General features: G+C 41.8%; 1 protein-coding gene across 1 annotated transcript in view; it reads left to right on the top strand.

Annotated features, from left to right (window-relative positions):
- Positions 1-16,983, top strand: part of COL19A1 (collagen type XIX alpha 1 chain) — a 214,355-nt gene that overhangs the window by 79,274 nt on the left and 118,098 nt on the right. The window lies entirely within an intron of this gene.

Raw genomic sequence — 16,983 nt, 5'->3', positions numbered from 1 at the left:
CCAAGCCTCCGTGCCCCTGGTCCAAACCAATAACCGCTACACCACCCTGGCTTTTTAGAGGTGACCAATCCTATTTTTATTTATTTATTTATTTATTTATTTATTTATTTATTTATTACATTTCTATACCACCCAATAGCCAGAGCTCTCTGGGCGGTTCACAAAAATTAAAAACATTCAAAGTATAAAACAACAGTATAAAACCATAATATAAAATACAATATAAAAGCTCAACCAAATAAAAACAGCAGCAATGCAAAATTACACATTTAAAACACCAAGTTAAAAATTATTTATAGACTGTTAAAATGCTAGGAGAATAAAAAGGTCTTCACCTGGCGTCTAAAAGCATATAATGTAGGTGCCAAGCGAACCTCCTTAGGGAGCTCATTCCACAGCCGGGGTGCCACAGCAGAGAAGGCCCTCCTCCTGGTAGCCACCTGCCTCACTTGGCAGGGGCTTGCGGAGAAGAATCCCTGAGGAAGACCTTAGGGTACATATTTAAGTACATGAACCAAAACAGTATGAAGATGGACTATACTTAATGTCTCATCCCGTGAAGCACTGCACTGTCAAACTGAGTGCACAGACTGTTAGAGCAACATCGTCATCTGAACTACAGTTTTAAGCCAAGCCAAGCCATTACATCACCATGGGCCTATGCTGCTGTGCCAAGAAAATCTGCAATCGCTAGTTGAGTCACAGGCCCATCACCAGATGAGATCCTTGGTGAGCTCCACATGGTGCCCAACATGGCTTCAAAAGTGGACTCCACAATGACACAAATCACAGTGGTCACATGTGAATAGGCCCTACCTGTAGGTGCTAATTTGATGCCTCCTTCCCATCGCCACTGGTTTACAAGCTTGAAGCCCCATGTATTCCTGCAGGCCAGCTGAATATGTGAACCAGATTTCACTGGGTGATGTGACATGCTATTGTGTCCAGCAGAAGTTGTAGGAGAGGAGTCATGCTGGTGTAGGACACAGGACAGACTGGAGATAACATTTTAAACACATTTAGATGACCCAAAAAGTCCATTGTGAGCAATCATAATAGGGCTGAAAGGGCTGGTTGCATTACAGGGTCAGATTTGCTTCACCTACTTCATATAGAATGTTATCACAGACTGGCTTGAGCTGAGATATCTACATATACCTTTAGGGTCAGGAAGTAAGTTACAATGCTTTCCTGGAGTACAAAGGAAAAGTAATGTCAAGTGTCCTTTTGCTGATGCTCCGTGTTATTTAGTTTGGAATATGAAATATGCTAATGCTTTGAAGCTACTGGTCTGCAGATACCATTGCTGCCACTTCTAGGAACTTAGTTGAAATTGACAGAATCGGTCTTCCCATTCCATACACAGTTGCTTATGAAGGGGAGTATGTTACTATAGTTACAAAATGGATTTAGCAAAGTGTCTTTCTTTTGTAACTGACAGGGTATGTCTGTCTGTGTCATACTTTTTTCTTTGCTTCTTGCCCATTGGGAAGTCCCAGGTTGCATTTATATCTAGTAAATGACGGATGAAACCTTGTGAGTTTAAATAAAATCCTCTGAGCGTTTCTTCTGAAGAATTGGGATGAGTTATTGGAGGGATGCGTGGGGCTTGCGAGCAGCCTAGCCTGGTATTTCCTTGAGGCAAGCCAACAAAAGTGTGTGTGTGTGTACTATCCCTTAATGAAACTTATTGCAGGCTGGGCCAGTGCAGTGCCCTCAGGCTTAGCCATGGCATAGAATGCTTATATAAAATGTACTCCATTGTGCATCTGGGGAAGGACTGAGCAAAGGTTGTATCACAGCACCTAAGCAAAGGTTTCTGTGTCCCACATGCAGGTTTTGTCTCCATTTATTTATTTATTACATTTATATCCCACCTTTTTTCCTCCAAGGAACCCACTGTGGTATACATAATCCTCCTCCTCTCCATGTTATCCCCACAACAACAACCCTGTGAGGTAGGTTGGGCTGAGAGTCTGTGACTGCCCCAAAGTCACCCAGTGGGTTTCCATGGCTGAGTGGGGACTAGAACCTGGATCTTCTTACTCCCAGTCCAACACCTTAGCCACTACACCACAATTATGCCCTACTACCAATGATGTTGTACCAGCATAAACCACAAAATTCACTGCCATGAAATTTGCTGAAATTACATTGTGTGAGCGTTGGTTTACACTTGCATAACCTCATTAGCACTAGTATTAGGGCAAAACTGGATATTACCGTTTGGCTTTCATCAATAGCAGCTCTTTATGGTCCAACAGAATCTGCATTTGTCACTCCTTGAGTTTTCCAAAATGCTTTGAGTTATCTCAAAGGTCATTCTTTCACAGACCATAGACAGGTCTGACGACTGCACCTCTTTAAAATGGCAGTTTTTGCATCCATAGAATACAGTAGACAACAGATTAGAAACAACTGGATCACAAATGACATACCAGAAAGAAAAAGATAAGAGTCAACACTCATTATTCCTAACAATTGAGAGACGGGTAAAAGAGGCTTTTCTGGGAAGTCTAAGCATGTTTTATTTTTAAATTATTACCCTTTTAATGATTTTACGTAGCTCCCAGCAGCTGTGCCAAAGCATCCTTGTGTCTTACAATTCTATTTTATTTGGACGTCTCGGGTCATGACTCCAGCTGCTACTGTCGCTCTGACTGAACTATTTGTGTTCAGTTTTCCTTCATTCTAAGACTTTGAAAAATGTGCAGTCACTAATACTGTTAGTTTTCTAGGTTTGTTCTTGATTCTAACAAATATTTTGTGGTTTTCCAAAATGTAAGGTTCATTGAATCCTGAAAAAGAGTTTGAATTCAGTGATCCTTAGAATAAATAGATGATTATAATGATTGGCTCTGTAAAAGAAACAACTGTAGTGGTATTGTCTCTGACAGAGCCAAACTTTTTTTAAAAAAATGGCAATGCCTGGAACATGAAAACAGGTTAACCACAAAATATAAATTCCCTGCCCTGAGGGAATTTGAACATCTTCAAATTTTGGACTAAATACCTCATCCTCTGAATTTCACCACAGCGTCAATTCACAGCCAGTTGGCCACCAGACCACTATAATCTTCTTCCAGAAGCTGCCCGTGGAAAGACTGCTTAGAAATGTTACTCTAAAAATTGAAAGGGAGGGGTTGTTCATAGGGGCATGAAAGTATCCATAGATTTGAGGGGACACTTACCATTTTGCAGTGTGGTGACAGAGACTTTTTAACCCTTTGCTCTTGATGATGGCTGCCTCCTTGCAGGCACCATGCCTTTTCCTAGAATGTTCTTGAAGGGAATGCAGTCCACAGTCATTAAGCACACATCCCAGAAACATTTTAACCCTCCACACGCCTGTAAAATCACCACACTATTCCCCGTTTTCACAACTTGCAAAATGGATGGCAGGCATTTTGCAATAGCACTATTGTGCAATGTTTTCAGTTCACTCCTCTGAAGCCTAATAATGCTATTTGAGTATCTAGGCATGTGGGAATATAATATTCAGTCACTGTTTAATGTTACTTTTTAAAACTGTTTTTGTTCTATTAGACAAATGTGCTCTATTATAGGATAACTTAATTTGCACCGATTAGTAGCCTAAACGCTGCAACGTTTATAAAAAGTTTGGACGTGACTGAATTTAATTACTGTTTGAATTTAACATCTGTTGTGAAAACCAAAACAAACAGATGGTGCAAAGTTTGGGCAGCTAGTCTTTTAAACTTTGCTCCACATCTACAGTGGTGGAAGCCAAGTAATGTGGAGACAATGAAATTTGAAGGCACTTGAGATGTCCTTCCAAGGTATCAGTGTCCACTGCCCCCACCCACCCCGCATTTATTTTATGGTCTTAGTTTTCTCCAAATAATGTGTATCTGCATGCTGAGAACTCTAATGCCATGGTTTCATCTCAAAAGAACATAAGAAGAGCTCTGCTGGATCACACTAAAGGCCTATCTCAGTTTCCCACAACCTAGTGCCCTCAAGATGTTTTAGAATTCAACTCCTATTAGATCCAGCCAGCATGGACAATGGTCCAGAATACTGGGAGTTGCAGTCAAAAACATCTGGAGGACAGGTCTATATAGTCCAGCATTCTGTTCCCACAGTGGCCAACCAAATGCCATGGGAAGCCCACAAGCAGGATATGAGTGCAATAGCACCTCCCTCCCTCTTGGCTTCCCAAGTAACCAGTATTCAGAAGCACAATGCCTCTGTTTTGGGTTGATATCACTGAGGAAAGAAATGTTTTTTTCTTAGTTAAGTACACTGACCAAAATAAAAATAAAAATTCATTGACTTCTTATTTAGGGTGTTAAAAAGCTATTAAATTCCAGGGAGATTGACTGGAAGAGGCTCCTCCTCGCTCTTCCCTGCCACCCCACAGGTAGCCTTTATTTCACATTCATTGAGCAGACAAATCAACCAGGCTGGCCCAAGGCAGGTCATTGCCTGAAGCAGGAATCCACCTCAACTCTGCGCCTCTTTTCCTCCTCCCTTCCCCCCATCTGCCCACCTGCCCACCACACGTAGCTTACTTTTCCTAGCGCGGACATGCTTGCCTGCCTTGCCAGCATACTGCCTTTAAGCTGTTTTCACCTTCAGGAGCTGCATCGGACCTGCACGTCTGGCAAAGTATCTCAAGAGATCTCGGAACTCCCAGGACTTATTGTGATTGCCTGACCTCGTGCAGGTGCCACGCTGCTCCTGAGGGCAGAAGGACTTTATAGGCAGTGAGCTGGCGAGACGGGCGCACTTGTCCATGCCAGGAAAAGTAAGCCAGCTGGCCAGCAAGAGGGGAAGGCAGGTGCATGTGGGGGTGGGTGGTATGCAAGCAGCCAACAGGACCAAGAAGTGGCAGACCCTTTGGAGGGGGAGAGCACAGCAATTTGAGTAAATATCAATTTGGGGGGGGGGGCAAGAGAAAAGTTCCTGGCTTTTGGAAAAAGCCCACTGCTCGGGTCACAAATGCAAGCCAAACCACGGACTCTGGGAATCCAGTGAGCCTAAAATGGTCCGGATTTCCCTACGACAACCACTAGTATTGTAGTGTTTGCCTCTACTCTGAGTCAGCAATGGCAACAGTAACCATGGGGGGGGTGTATACGAGGTCACATTGGCACCTCGAGCCCCCGCTATGCCGCACTTGCACTCCTGCTAATTGTCCACACGGCAAGGAGCAAGCGCACGGTTTACCTCTGAAGGAGCCGCCGCCACACCCGTGCACCACCACGTAACTGCAAATGCCGTCGTCGCCTCACTGCAGGAGGAAAAAGTCAGGGTAAGTCCCCGGAGCATCAGAGGAAAGCCCTGGGATAACCTAGCGCCACTACGGAGCCACCCCGGGGCTTTCCTCTTGTCAAGACAACCCCCATGAGAATATATAGAATTGGTTGACAAGTTATTAGAGTCTAAAATAACAATAGGTGAACATCTACGAAGGAGGAGTTGTTTTCAAAATCACCTCAGCAGTATAGAAAGACTCTGTGGGCTCATCTACAGCAAGCAGGATATTCCACTATGAAAGTGGTATATAAAAGGCAGGAGCCACACTACTGCTTTATATAGCAGTATTGAAGTGCACTGCAGGATCTACACTACTGCTTTATAGTGGTACTGAAGTGCACTGACAACTGTTGGGGCCCTTTGACACATGTATACCAAGCAGGATATAACACTATGAAAGCGGTATATGGTATGTGTCAATGGACTCCAACAGTTGTTAGTACACTTCAATACCTATATAAAGCAGGTAGTGTGGTTCCTGCCTTTTATATACCACTTTCATAGTGGAATATCCTGCTTGGTGTAGATGAGCCCCATGTGTGTTCATAAAATCTGGGCAAAAGCAGTAGGCTCCATTTTTTTCCCCTTTGTGGATGCCATAGTGATAGAGTTGTTGTTGCCAACGCAAATGCATTATATGTGTGCCATCTCTCTCTCGGTGTCATCACTCTTTGAAGGAAGAGGATAAGGCCAGCTTCACCATTAGTACCGTATTAGATACCAGTAAAGCATGTGCACATAGATTTATCAGGCCTGCTTCACACTTTCTCTAGTTGTCATGTTTGCTGCTGTTGTTGACCAAGCAAGAGCAGAATTTTGGAGTCTGGCAGAACATACAAATTACTAATTGTATGTGATCAATACATTCCTTGAAAATGGGAGTACAACTATTAACTTGCAACACTTCATTTTTGTTCTGCGAATGGTAAAAAGTTACGTTTTTATTGGAGTGCAGGAATTGATTTCAATTTGCAGCAGCAAATATCCAGGTACAAATAGTCTATTGAGGGGAGAAAATCCAACCTATACAAAATCAATGAGGTATTTCTAGCAAAAGAACTTGGCCTCTAGTGTGTCTGTTCTAAAGTGGACTATTGATTTTTCAGTGTTTAATAATGGTATATTTAATATCTTGAGAAAATAAAAATTGAAACAAAATGCATGAGGAAAAACAGTGTTAACTCCTTTGCTCTCAAGGAGCGCTAGACATCTATGACTGTATGTGAGATATTGGAAAGAGGAAGAAAGATTCATTTTTTTCCTAAATGAAAGGATATAATTAAAAACAGTTTGATTTCTAGGCTGAGAAAATTATGCAGCCCAATTATTCTGATTCATGTTTACTTGGAAGTAAGTACAACTTTTTCAATGGGGTTTAATCCCAAGTAAGTGTGCATAGGTTTCCAGCCTTTGAAAGGTGTATAATATATTTATCAGATATTTATCTGCAAGAACTAACTTCCCTGAAAAAAGAAAACAATAAAACCCAAGCATATAATTGTGTGTGTGTGTGTGTGTGTGTGTGTGTGTGTGTGTGTGTGTGTGTGTATCTGCCCAACAGATGTCAGGTATAGCACTGCATCCCTGCCTAGACAAACAATTTCAGGTATTGTGCCAAAAACAAGGTATTCTTCCATCACCTTTCCAACAAACCTATTGATGCAGTTCTAAATACCAGAGATCACTGATGCATCCAAACTATTTTTCTGTACATACACTTTCATAGAGCTGATTTGTTTGGTTGGGTAATGAATTCCCTGGCAGATTTGCTAAGGTGTAGGAGTGTTCAAAACAAACCAGAATTTGCTATTTACTGTACACTATTTCTGCTATACTTAGACTGACAGTGCCTAGTTTCACACATCTCATTACCTTTAATTGGCATCACAAGTGACCCTGTTTTGTCCCACATGAAAGTGGCTGATCTTTGACAAATGCAAGGCAACCACACAAAGAGACATGGGTGATATGTCTTCATCCCCACCCCTACCTTTTGTTTTAAACAATTCATGTTACCCACTCGTACCTGTTTTGTTCCTGTTCATCAACCACTTTCTAACATTTAACAAATCATCCCAAGTGAATTCCTAGGGAGGAATGCTTGTAATCGAGTGTGGTGTAATGACTGTGCTGAGCTAGAGGAACCCAGATTCTAATCCATAATCTGCTATGAAGCTCACTGACTGACCTTGTGCCAGACAAGAACAAAACGGTGGGCAGGGCCAAGTCATGCACGTTACCTTGAACTTTGGAGAGGAAGGTTGGAATGAAAATGTAGTAAGTTAAGCGTGCAGTCCAAGAGTATTACTGCTCTTTAGATGAAGGGCTCTGAGAGGCAAGGCAAGTGGAACAATGGAGATAATGGCTCCCATTATACCTTAAAAAACCATTTTCAGCCAGATGGACCTCTAGCTGACTTAGCTTGCTGTGGGTGGGAATGGGCGATGGAGAGTGTTGTGGATTTCCCCTCCCCTCCCTTCCCCACCCAACCTCTTTCCTCCATCCCAACTCTCTTCTAAGGTCGTTTCTATAGCGGCTGGGAGGGGGATCTCTGCTCTGATTCCCCCCTCTTCATAGGTGTGCGCAAGGGGTGTGCTGGGTGTGCCCAGGCACACCCTAATGTCTCAAGCAATAAGCATCTCCTTAATCCTCCCCTCACCTGCAATGGCCCTCCCACAGTCAGGCAAGCTGAACCAATAGTAGGGCATCAGTGTCTACAGTGTTTAATAAATAAATAAATAAATAAATAATGCCCTTTATGGCTGAGTATTATGTAAATGTTCATCTTTTTTAAAAAAAAAAATTCCCGGAGTGCACACCCTAATGAAATGTGCTGCACATGCCTGTGCCCCTCCAGCAGGTTGTAGCTGTGTCTGCAGCCTCAAGAGGAAACCACCATCCCTTGGCCCCTCCCAGGCACCACAGGATTGCTCCTCCCATTCCTTAAGGGGGGGGGAATATTAAGTGGGAGTTACAGTGGCAGCCAATATGTTCTGGAATGGAACAGAAGCTTGTAATGCTCCAACTTTACAATAGACGTTTACCAGTCCATCACACATTTGACATTGTTGTAATCACTGATTGCACAGCGCCCTGCTAGTCTCCAAATAACAGTAGTAGCAGTCTGCTGAACCCACAGAAAAAGTTGATGTCTTAAAAATGCATTCTGTAGAAGTAATGCCATTTGTCAACTGCTGACAGGAACAGATTGGTTCTTCACTTAGCTTTAAAAAGAAAAGGGAATGGGCTAGTTTTTTTCTTTCTTGTAAGGTCTGAAAAGTTTTCTAGCTAGAGAAACATCAAATCAGAAGCCAAACTTCAAATATAATTAAATATTGACCCTATTGCCTGAGCAGTAAACAATACCTCAAACTATTTGCTTCTCTTAATTTCTCTGGTTGTTACTCACTGGGACTAGTTCTGTTATTCCATTCTGATAGCCATGGCATACGCCTTCTCCAGTCTTTCCATTCTGCAAAGGGCAGAGGGAACACTGTCCATGTCGATCTTTGATTTAATTGAATTGAATTTTCAAGGTTTATTTCAATTTACTGCGAAAGCATGCTTCTAGTAATCCTGGAAGCACTGTGGTTCACTCAGCATGAATGCAAGCAGGGAACGCCTCCAAACTGGATAGGCCTCACAGCAGATTTGTGCCTGCAAACCAGAACAAAGGCCTAAAGGCCTGTGTCTTCAGCTCAGTGTTCCAATTTGCTAAATCTAAACATCTGGAAGGGAAATGACAGAGTATTACTGTTATCTGGACCCAATTTGTATGGAGTTGAAAACTGGCAGCCATGAAAATACAAGGCTAATTATAGAACTTAGGCCTGGAAGTAACCTTAAATGCCATGCAGTCCATCCACAAATCATAATAAGTAAGTCTGGTTTTGAACTATTCAATTGATTTTGGGATTCAGTAGTGCCCCCTTGCACATCATTGTGCTGCAAATATTGTTCTGACAAGAATATTTCAGATAAGAAAGTAACTATTCAACATCTGAGGTGACAGTCTTTTCTGCTCAAGAGCACTAGTTAAAATTTAAAGGCTTTTAAGACACAAATGTGAGACACAAATCCTGTCCTCTGAAGATTTGTATATGTTCATAGCAGCCTGAATAACCTGTAATTTCATTGCAACCTCACTTGGGCTGCATACAGGTGGACAAGCACTTGCTCACTTTTTGCTCATCAGTACAATGTTCTTCAGAAAATTAAAGTGAGGATCAATAGTTTATTTCTACTTGTACCAGAAGCCAACTGTGTAAAGTGTTTTAACCCATGGTAAGGCTGCAGCACATGTGGGGTTGTGCAGATGCCATTTTTAATATGCAACCCCTGCTCAGGGTTCTTGTGTCATGTGAAGTTGATGAGAATGGGTTATATGAGGGTTAAACAACCCCTGCATAACCCTAAAATGGACCATGACCTGGTTTGCGCACTCACTGTGGTTTAAACAAGTGGGCATACCAGGTGCTATTTGCGTAATCACCAGCTTGTTGGGTCATCCAAACCTGAGCAGCTTGTCTTGTTCAGGAGGGAAACAACCCTCAAATAATCCAACAACCATCCAGGGTTTTTTAATGAGGGTTGTTTCCCTTTCCAACAATGCATGCGACCTGGGTTTGGAAGACACAACACGTGTGCCTGGGTGGGTGATTCAGCAAATAGTGCCTGCCATGCGATGCAGCTTAAACAAGCTACCATGACTTGTTTAATTCACAGTGATTTTGCAAACCAGCTCATGGTCTGTTTTAGTGTTATGCGAGGCTTGATTAGCCCTTGCATAACCCATGCTCACCAGGTTGCACTAATTAATTTTAGAATACCAAAGAACTGTGCATTATATGCTGAGAACCTCATATTTATTTCAATGGAGTTTAGTACCCTTGTTTTGGGGACACCTTCAGTTTTGCTGTTCTGTGCCTTTTAGCTCCATTTCAATGACATATATGTCATTGTTACTAATTACCGAATTACTAATGAAGTTAATAGACTTAGGAAATGGATTTTTTTTTCCACAGAAAAATAAAGCACTGAAAAAATTTCTGCCCCACATTACTGGTGCTGGGCTGTCGACAGAAGAGCATCATCAAACAATAGGCAGGGGACAATATCCAATGCAGGCCCCACGGCTAGTGCAACAGGAAGTTTAGGAAGTTCCTAAAGCAAATAGAAATAGCCGAAATGCTCATTTCTCGAATAGGCCAGGTCAGTAGAGGCGAGCTTGCAGCAGGGAGCTTTACTGACCAGTCCTGTTTCAGAAATGAGCATTTTGGGCTCATTTCCAGGGTTGTGTTTACAGCAGAAGCAGTTATCCCAGGAAAATGGAGGGGTTGTCATTATCTGCCCCCGGGATCCCTTGTGCATCATTTAGACACACAGGGATGACCCCGGGACAACCCCGGGAAAAAGGGCTGGTGTAGATATGCCCTCCATGTACATTAATTCAATCCTTAATTCCTACTGGAGGGTTCAGCTGTCAGTTGCCCCTTTTAAAACCTCAGAATTCTCTCACTCACAAGCCCCTCCCATCTTTTGAACATTCTATTAACCCTAACTTCCTTAACTCTGCAAACAAACCGAAATGTACAACAACAGACGCACATTTTTTTCTGCCACCATTCAAAGCAGACATTTTGCATCAGAGTGGTAAATGTGATTTCAATTGCAAGCTTGGAACATGGTGAATCAATCAATAGTGTTACCACATGATGAACCTTTGATCCATTCAATTCCCATTCTCTTATTAAGTGGCCTTGATTTAACATCACTTTGGGGCAATTCCCATGATGTCTCTGTTCATAGTAGTGTTCTCTCGTTCTCTCTCTCTCTCTCTCTGAAACTCTTTGAGAAGGGCCAGCAGTTTTGAACAACACTGCAAATGCACTCAAAGGAGTGTGTGTGAAAAGTATAATGTAGAAGTATGGCTTCTGTTTGTGGTGAATAAATTGGGTGACTTCTGAAACATGTGAACAGAGCCACAATGGCAAAAACAAAAAAGAAAGAGAGAAAAACCCAGTTTCTTTGAGTAAGCAGATGGTTTGTGCCAGCCATTATTGGAAATGCTTTGTGGCAATTTTGGAATTCAGTAGTAAATTATGAAAAGGCACACTGCTCTTAGAAGTATGAAGCATGGTATGGAAACAGTGAAGGACAGGCTGGGTTTGTCTGCAGAGTTAAGGAAATAATAAGGACTTCAAGGAAAAAGGAATGCACAGAATTCACTGAAGACACGGCGGGGGGAGCTTTTAAAAATTGCTTCCTTGTTCTTTGCTTTCCTCTCTCTCTCTCTCTCTTTCTCTCTCTCTCCCTTTCCCTTTCGAATCTCTCTCACTTCCCTCTTCTGGTACTTTTCTGTCACTTGCCTTTGGGTTCCGGAATTTCTGTCCTTCCCCAGCTCAGGTCACCAGAGGCCCCAAAATAATGGTTACGATTCTGTAGCATTTGTGTAACTTAAGTTTTAATGTTATAGAACTGAGCGGAGAGCTAGTGATGCTTTATAAATTTGCTAGCTCATACGAAAAGGAAACTTAGTATTTAGGGGATAGTAAAAAATGTGAAGGAAAATTTATTTATTTATTTATTTTATTGCATTTATATCCCACCCTTTTTCCGCCAAGGAACCCAAGACGGCATACATAATTCTCCTCCTCCGCTCCATTTTATCCTCACAACAACAACCCTCGGAGGTAGGTTGGGCTGAGAGTCTGTGACTGGCCCAAGGTCCCTGTCATGTAGGAAAATTGAGGGTTTCCTGAGCCTGAGAATTCAAAGCGTATATTGCAAGCTGTTAATCAAACATTCTAATACCCTGGGTAATATTGCTGGGGTAGGGTAGGCTTTAGTACGCTGCAAGTCAATTGCAATTCCATTGCAACACATAGCATGTGCCATTGTGGAAAGGGTTGCTGCCTTGGGTTGCTGTCAATAACATTTCTTTAGGGTTCTAAGTTGACTTAGCATCCATAGGTCTGTTTACACAATCATAAAAAAAAATATGTTCTCTTTTTTAAAAAAAAGAATAAGAAAAAAGAAGAAAAAAGAAAAGAAAACCCTTACATTGGAATTGTTGTCCTCAGATGACTGCCTGAGTCTAGCAGAATTAGACATTCCTGATACTTTCAAGCCAGAAATCCTTGCTGACGTTTGGGGATTTAAGAACATAAGAAATGCCATGCTGGATCACACCGAGGGTCCATCTAGTCCAGCACTCTGTTCTTGCAGTGGCCATCTAGCTGTCGGCCAAGGACGAACAAGCGGGACATGGTGCAACAGCACACAGGCTTACTGCCTCGAATACTGGAGATAGCACACAACCATCAGGGCTAGTAGTCATTGATAGCCTTCGCCTCCAGGAATTTATCCAACCCCCTTTTAAAGCCATCCAAATTGGTGGCCATCGCTACATCCTGTGGTAGTGAGTTCCATAATTTAACTATACACTGTGTGAAGAAGTGCTTCCTTTTATTTGTCCTGGATCTCCCACCAATCAGCTTCATGGGATGAACCAGTTTCCAGTATTTTGAGAGAGGGAGAAAAATGTCTCTCTATCCACATTCTTCACACCATGCATAATTTTGTACACCTCTATCATGTCTCCCCTTAGCCTCCTTTTTTCCAAACTAAACAATCCCAATTATGTAACCTTCCCTTATAGGGGAGATGCTCCAGCCCCTTAATTATTTTAGTTGCCCTTTTCTGCACTTTTTCTAGCTCCATAATATCCTTTTTTAGGTGTCATGACCAGAACTGCACACAGTATTCTAAGTGTGGTCGCACCATAGATTTGTATAAAGGCAGTATGATAATGGCAGTTTTATTCTCTATTCCTTTTCTTATAATGCCTAACATGTCGTTTGCCTTCTTTACAGCAGCCACACACTGGGTGGACATTTTCATTGAGCTGTCCACCACAGCCCCAAGATCTCTTTCTTGTTTGGTTACCACCAGCTCAGATCCCTTTAGGTTATACTTGAAGTTGAGCTTTTTTGCCCCAACGTGCATCACCTTACTCTAGCTTACATTGAACCGCATCTGCCATTTGGATGCCCACTTTCCCAGCTTGGAGAGATCCCTTTGGAGCTAGTAGCCATTGATAGCCTTCGCCTCTCCCTTTGGAGAGATCCCTTTGTGTTTTAACAACCTTAAATAATTTGGTGTCATTGGCAAACTTGGCCGCTTCACTGCTCACTCCTAATTCCAGATCATTTATGAACAAGTTGAAAAGAATTGGTCCCAATACCGATCCCTGTGGGGCCCACTTTCTCGTGGGTCACTGTAGTTGATTTGTAAATTCTACTCCAGAGAGACAAAAGAGCAAATCGTTGGATGTATCCACATTGAGCTTCTTGATTTGAAGTCATGATAGATTGAGGATGGCCCTTCTGTTCATGTCAACAAACCAGATGTTAAAGACCACTAAGGGCACAATCCTATGCATGTTTAGACAGGGGGAAAAGTCCTACGATTCCCAGCATGGGGAATGCTGGGAACTGTAGAATGTTTTTCTTTCTAAATACGCATAGCACTGCACACTTAAGGCTGTTATCTCACTGCAAGTTCTCATATAAACATAATGCCAGCTCTCATTTCCTTGTGTGCTGTGGAATGGCATCTCTGGTGTTGTAGTGGGGCACGTAGCTCATGGTTTGGGGTTTAAAGGGTGTGTTTTCCATCTTCAAAGCACCCAGTGGCAGCATCAGGGGGCGGGAATCATTTAAAAATTTCTTCAAATAGTTTTTAAAATGATAGTTATTTAATGCTATTACAATACTAAAATAACAAAAATGCCAGTATTTGGATTATGCGATAGTTTTCGCATATAAAAGTATACAGCAATGGATTAGCCTTGGGATTAGCCTTGAATATATAATTTACTCTAATGTATATATTTTCTCCTTGCATGATGAATGCCTCTAATACCCCTGTAGTCCATGAGTGCATCTAATGTACAAAACCGTTTAATATGTGCCTCTGTGATTTTTGTCTTCAGTTAGTTATTGTTGCAGGACAATTTTATGGACACTTTTTCTTTTCCTAAATCATCTTCCCCTGCTAGGTGAAATATCTGCATTATTAACCCTGGAGGAATAGCTTGGAGTTAAGGTTGTGTACAGATAATCCCACTTGAATGATCTTAATTCTGGAACATTTAGCTAGAAGAATTAAACCAATATCTAATGAAGATGCTCTTGTCTGACCGTGGTACTACTTAAAGGGCTGCTACGTTTCAGCATCATGCTGTTTTACTTCTTTGATAGGTATGAAAAATTAGGGAGGGGGGATTATATGCCACATTTCCCTTCATTTTGCAAGAATGGCATTCATTCTCACTACCTAGCACATATACATTTTTAGTTCCATGGCTGCCCTTAATTTGACCTACTTAAGAGCAACACACACATATACCCCACTACTGAAGTCTCAGTGGTTTTTCAAGGACACCTGTATGTAAGTCAGCTCTCTCCGTAATGGCTCGCGGCTTCACATTTATACATGGCAATGTCCATATTGAAGAACAGGAGCGATCAAGAATAGGGCTATTAATAATGCATACTGTTCCTCTTGGGTATATGTTTTTGCTTGGCTGAGCTGTCACCAGCTTCTGTTGAACTATTATAAAATACTGAAAGCCTAAGGACTTGCCAGGGATGATTCAAAATTGGCTAAGCAGCTGTACTATTACTGTTGATGGAGAGGTTGTTTGTACTCCTAAGGCAGAGTTCAGACTTAAAGATCTTGCTGTAATAAATCATGATTTATTAGTCCAAGTGTGTACTCTCTCCTCCCCTTACCTCCTGCTATCTCTCATGCCCCATAAGGAAAGACTTCTGGGGTTCATTAAGCCACAGTTTCCTGTTAAATCTGAACCAGGAAACTGTGGTTTAATTCCTATCGTGGGAGGTGCTTGCAGGCACAATGTTAGTTCTTGGTCTAATAAGCCATGGCTTATTAAATCATGATTGTAACATCTGAACCAAGCCTAAAGCTGATAATTTCAGAGCCTAACTTAGTATTACAAAAAGGTATGTAATAAAAACATATCGCTTACTTCTTCACTGCAAAGCAGCGTGGGGAAGAGGCAATTTGGAATTAAGAAGTGGTGGGAAGGGTGGGCTTAACATTCCCCATACACACCACTTTTCCATATCCATATGTATCTAGAATCCTGCCGAGAGGGAAGTGGGAGGGCTCCGTTCATGGTTGAAAGGAGGGTATAAACACCCCCTTCATATTTCTCCACTCCAAATTGTGCTCTCCCAATGCTGTTATGCAATAATAAGAAAACATGCTGTCAGCTTTTATTTTATTTTTTATTTATTGCATTTATATCCCACCTTTTTTCCTCCAAGGAACCCAAGATAGTGTACATAGTCCTCCTCCTCTCCATTTTATCCTCACAACAACAACCCTGTGAGGTGGGTTGGGGTAAGAGTCTGTGACTGGCCCAAAGTCACCCAGCAGGTTTCCATAGCCGAGTGGGGACTAGAACCCGGATCTCCTGACTCCCAGTCCAACACTTTAGCCACTACACCACACTCACTCTCCTACACCACACTGGTTCTTCAGCTTTTATTACAAATGGCTGCATGTCACATTAAGTTAGACTCCGATATTATTATGTTTAGAGTTCAAGAAGAGTGGCCACTTAACACATCACCAAAAAAGAGGTCAGAAGAGGACACTGATATGCAAAAAAATTGCATATGCTAATTTAATTGTACATATGCAAATGTATAAATATTTGTTATAATTTAAATAGAAATTCAGTACATTTCACCATAGTATGGAAGACTGTAACCTGTTGATCCCTGTCCTTGCTGCCCAGTCTGCTGTCCAGGTGCTGATTCCAGATGGGCAACTGCAAGGCTCCTGCTGCTTTCCCTTTTTGTGGTTCTTTATCTTTAAATTGGACTTGGACAGGACACAGACCTTCATATAGAGAACACCTTCAAATAGAAGACTGTCATATCTATGAGACTCAGGTCTAAGACAGGAATGGGATAGAGAATGGGAGTGCTCTATTTTGCCTAACCAATGAATCATTGTTTTAACGTCTGTACCGGAACTACCTATGGATCTTAGTCTATGCCTTATTCAGAAAAAAATGTATCGGGTTTATTGGTCTCCACAATGTCTTTTTAGTAAAGGCTTGTCTAATTCACATAATTGTTGGAGGTAACGCACCTAATGCTTCTTTTATCCATATGTTTTGGCAGTGCCCAGTAGTTGCCTCCTTTTGGGAGGAGGTCATAATACGGATAAACTTTGCATTGGAACAGTCTTTAATACTGAATGATGTACATGTCCTCCTAAACTATTTATCATTTTCTTGGAAGTTAATGTATGGTTAGCACAAATGGATTTTCCAAGCCCTTATGACAACTAAAAGACTATTACAATGTTGGAAGGATAAATGTTCACCTCCCATAATGCAATGGACTGAGGACCTGACAATGTTATCAATATTTCAAAGGGTGGTATATAGATGCCACTCGCAAATGGATAAATGGATATCTGAGCCAGATCTACACCAAGCAGGATATAGCAGTATGAAAGCAGTATATCGTATGTGTCATGGGTTCCAACAGTTGTCAGAGCACTTCAATACTGCTATAAAGCAGTAGTGTGGTTCCTGCATCTTATATACTGCTTTCATGCCACTTTTATAGTGTTATATCCTGTTTGTTGTAGATC

This window comes from Elgaria multicarinata, chromosome 4 (genome assembly GCF_023053635.1).
Source record: "Elgaria multicarinata webbii isolate HBS135686 ecotype San Diego chromosome 4, rElgMul1.1.pri, whole genome shotgun sequence".
Taxonomy (NCBI): domain Eukaryota; kingdom Metazoa; phylum Chordata; class Lepidosauria; order Squamata; family Anguidae; genus Elgaria; species Elgaria multicarinata.
This window is presented reverse-complemented; position numbering and strand designations above follow the sequence as displayed.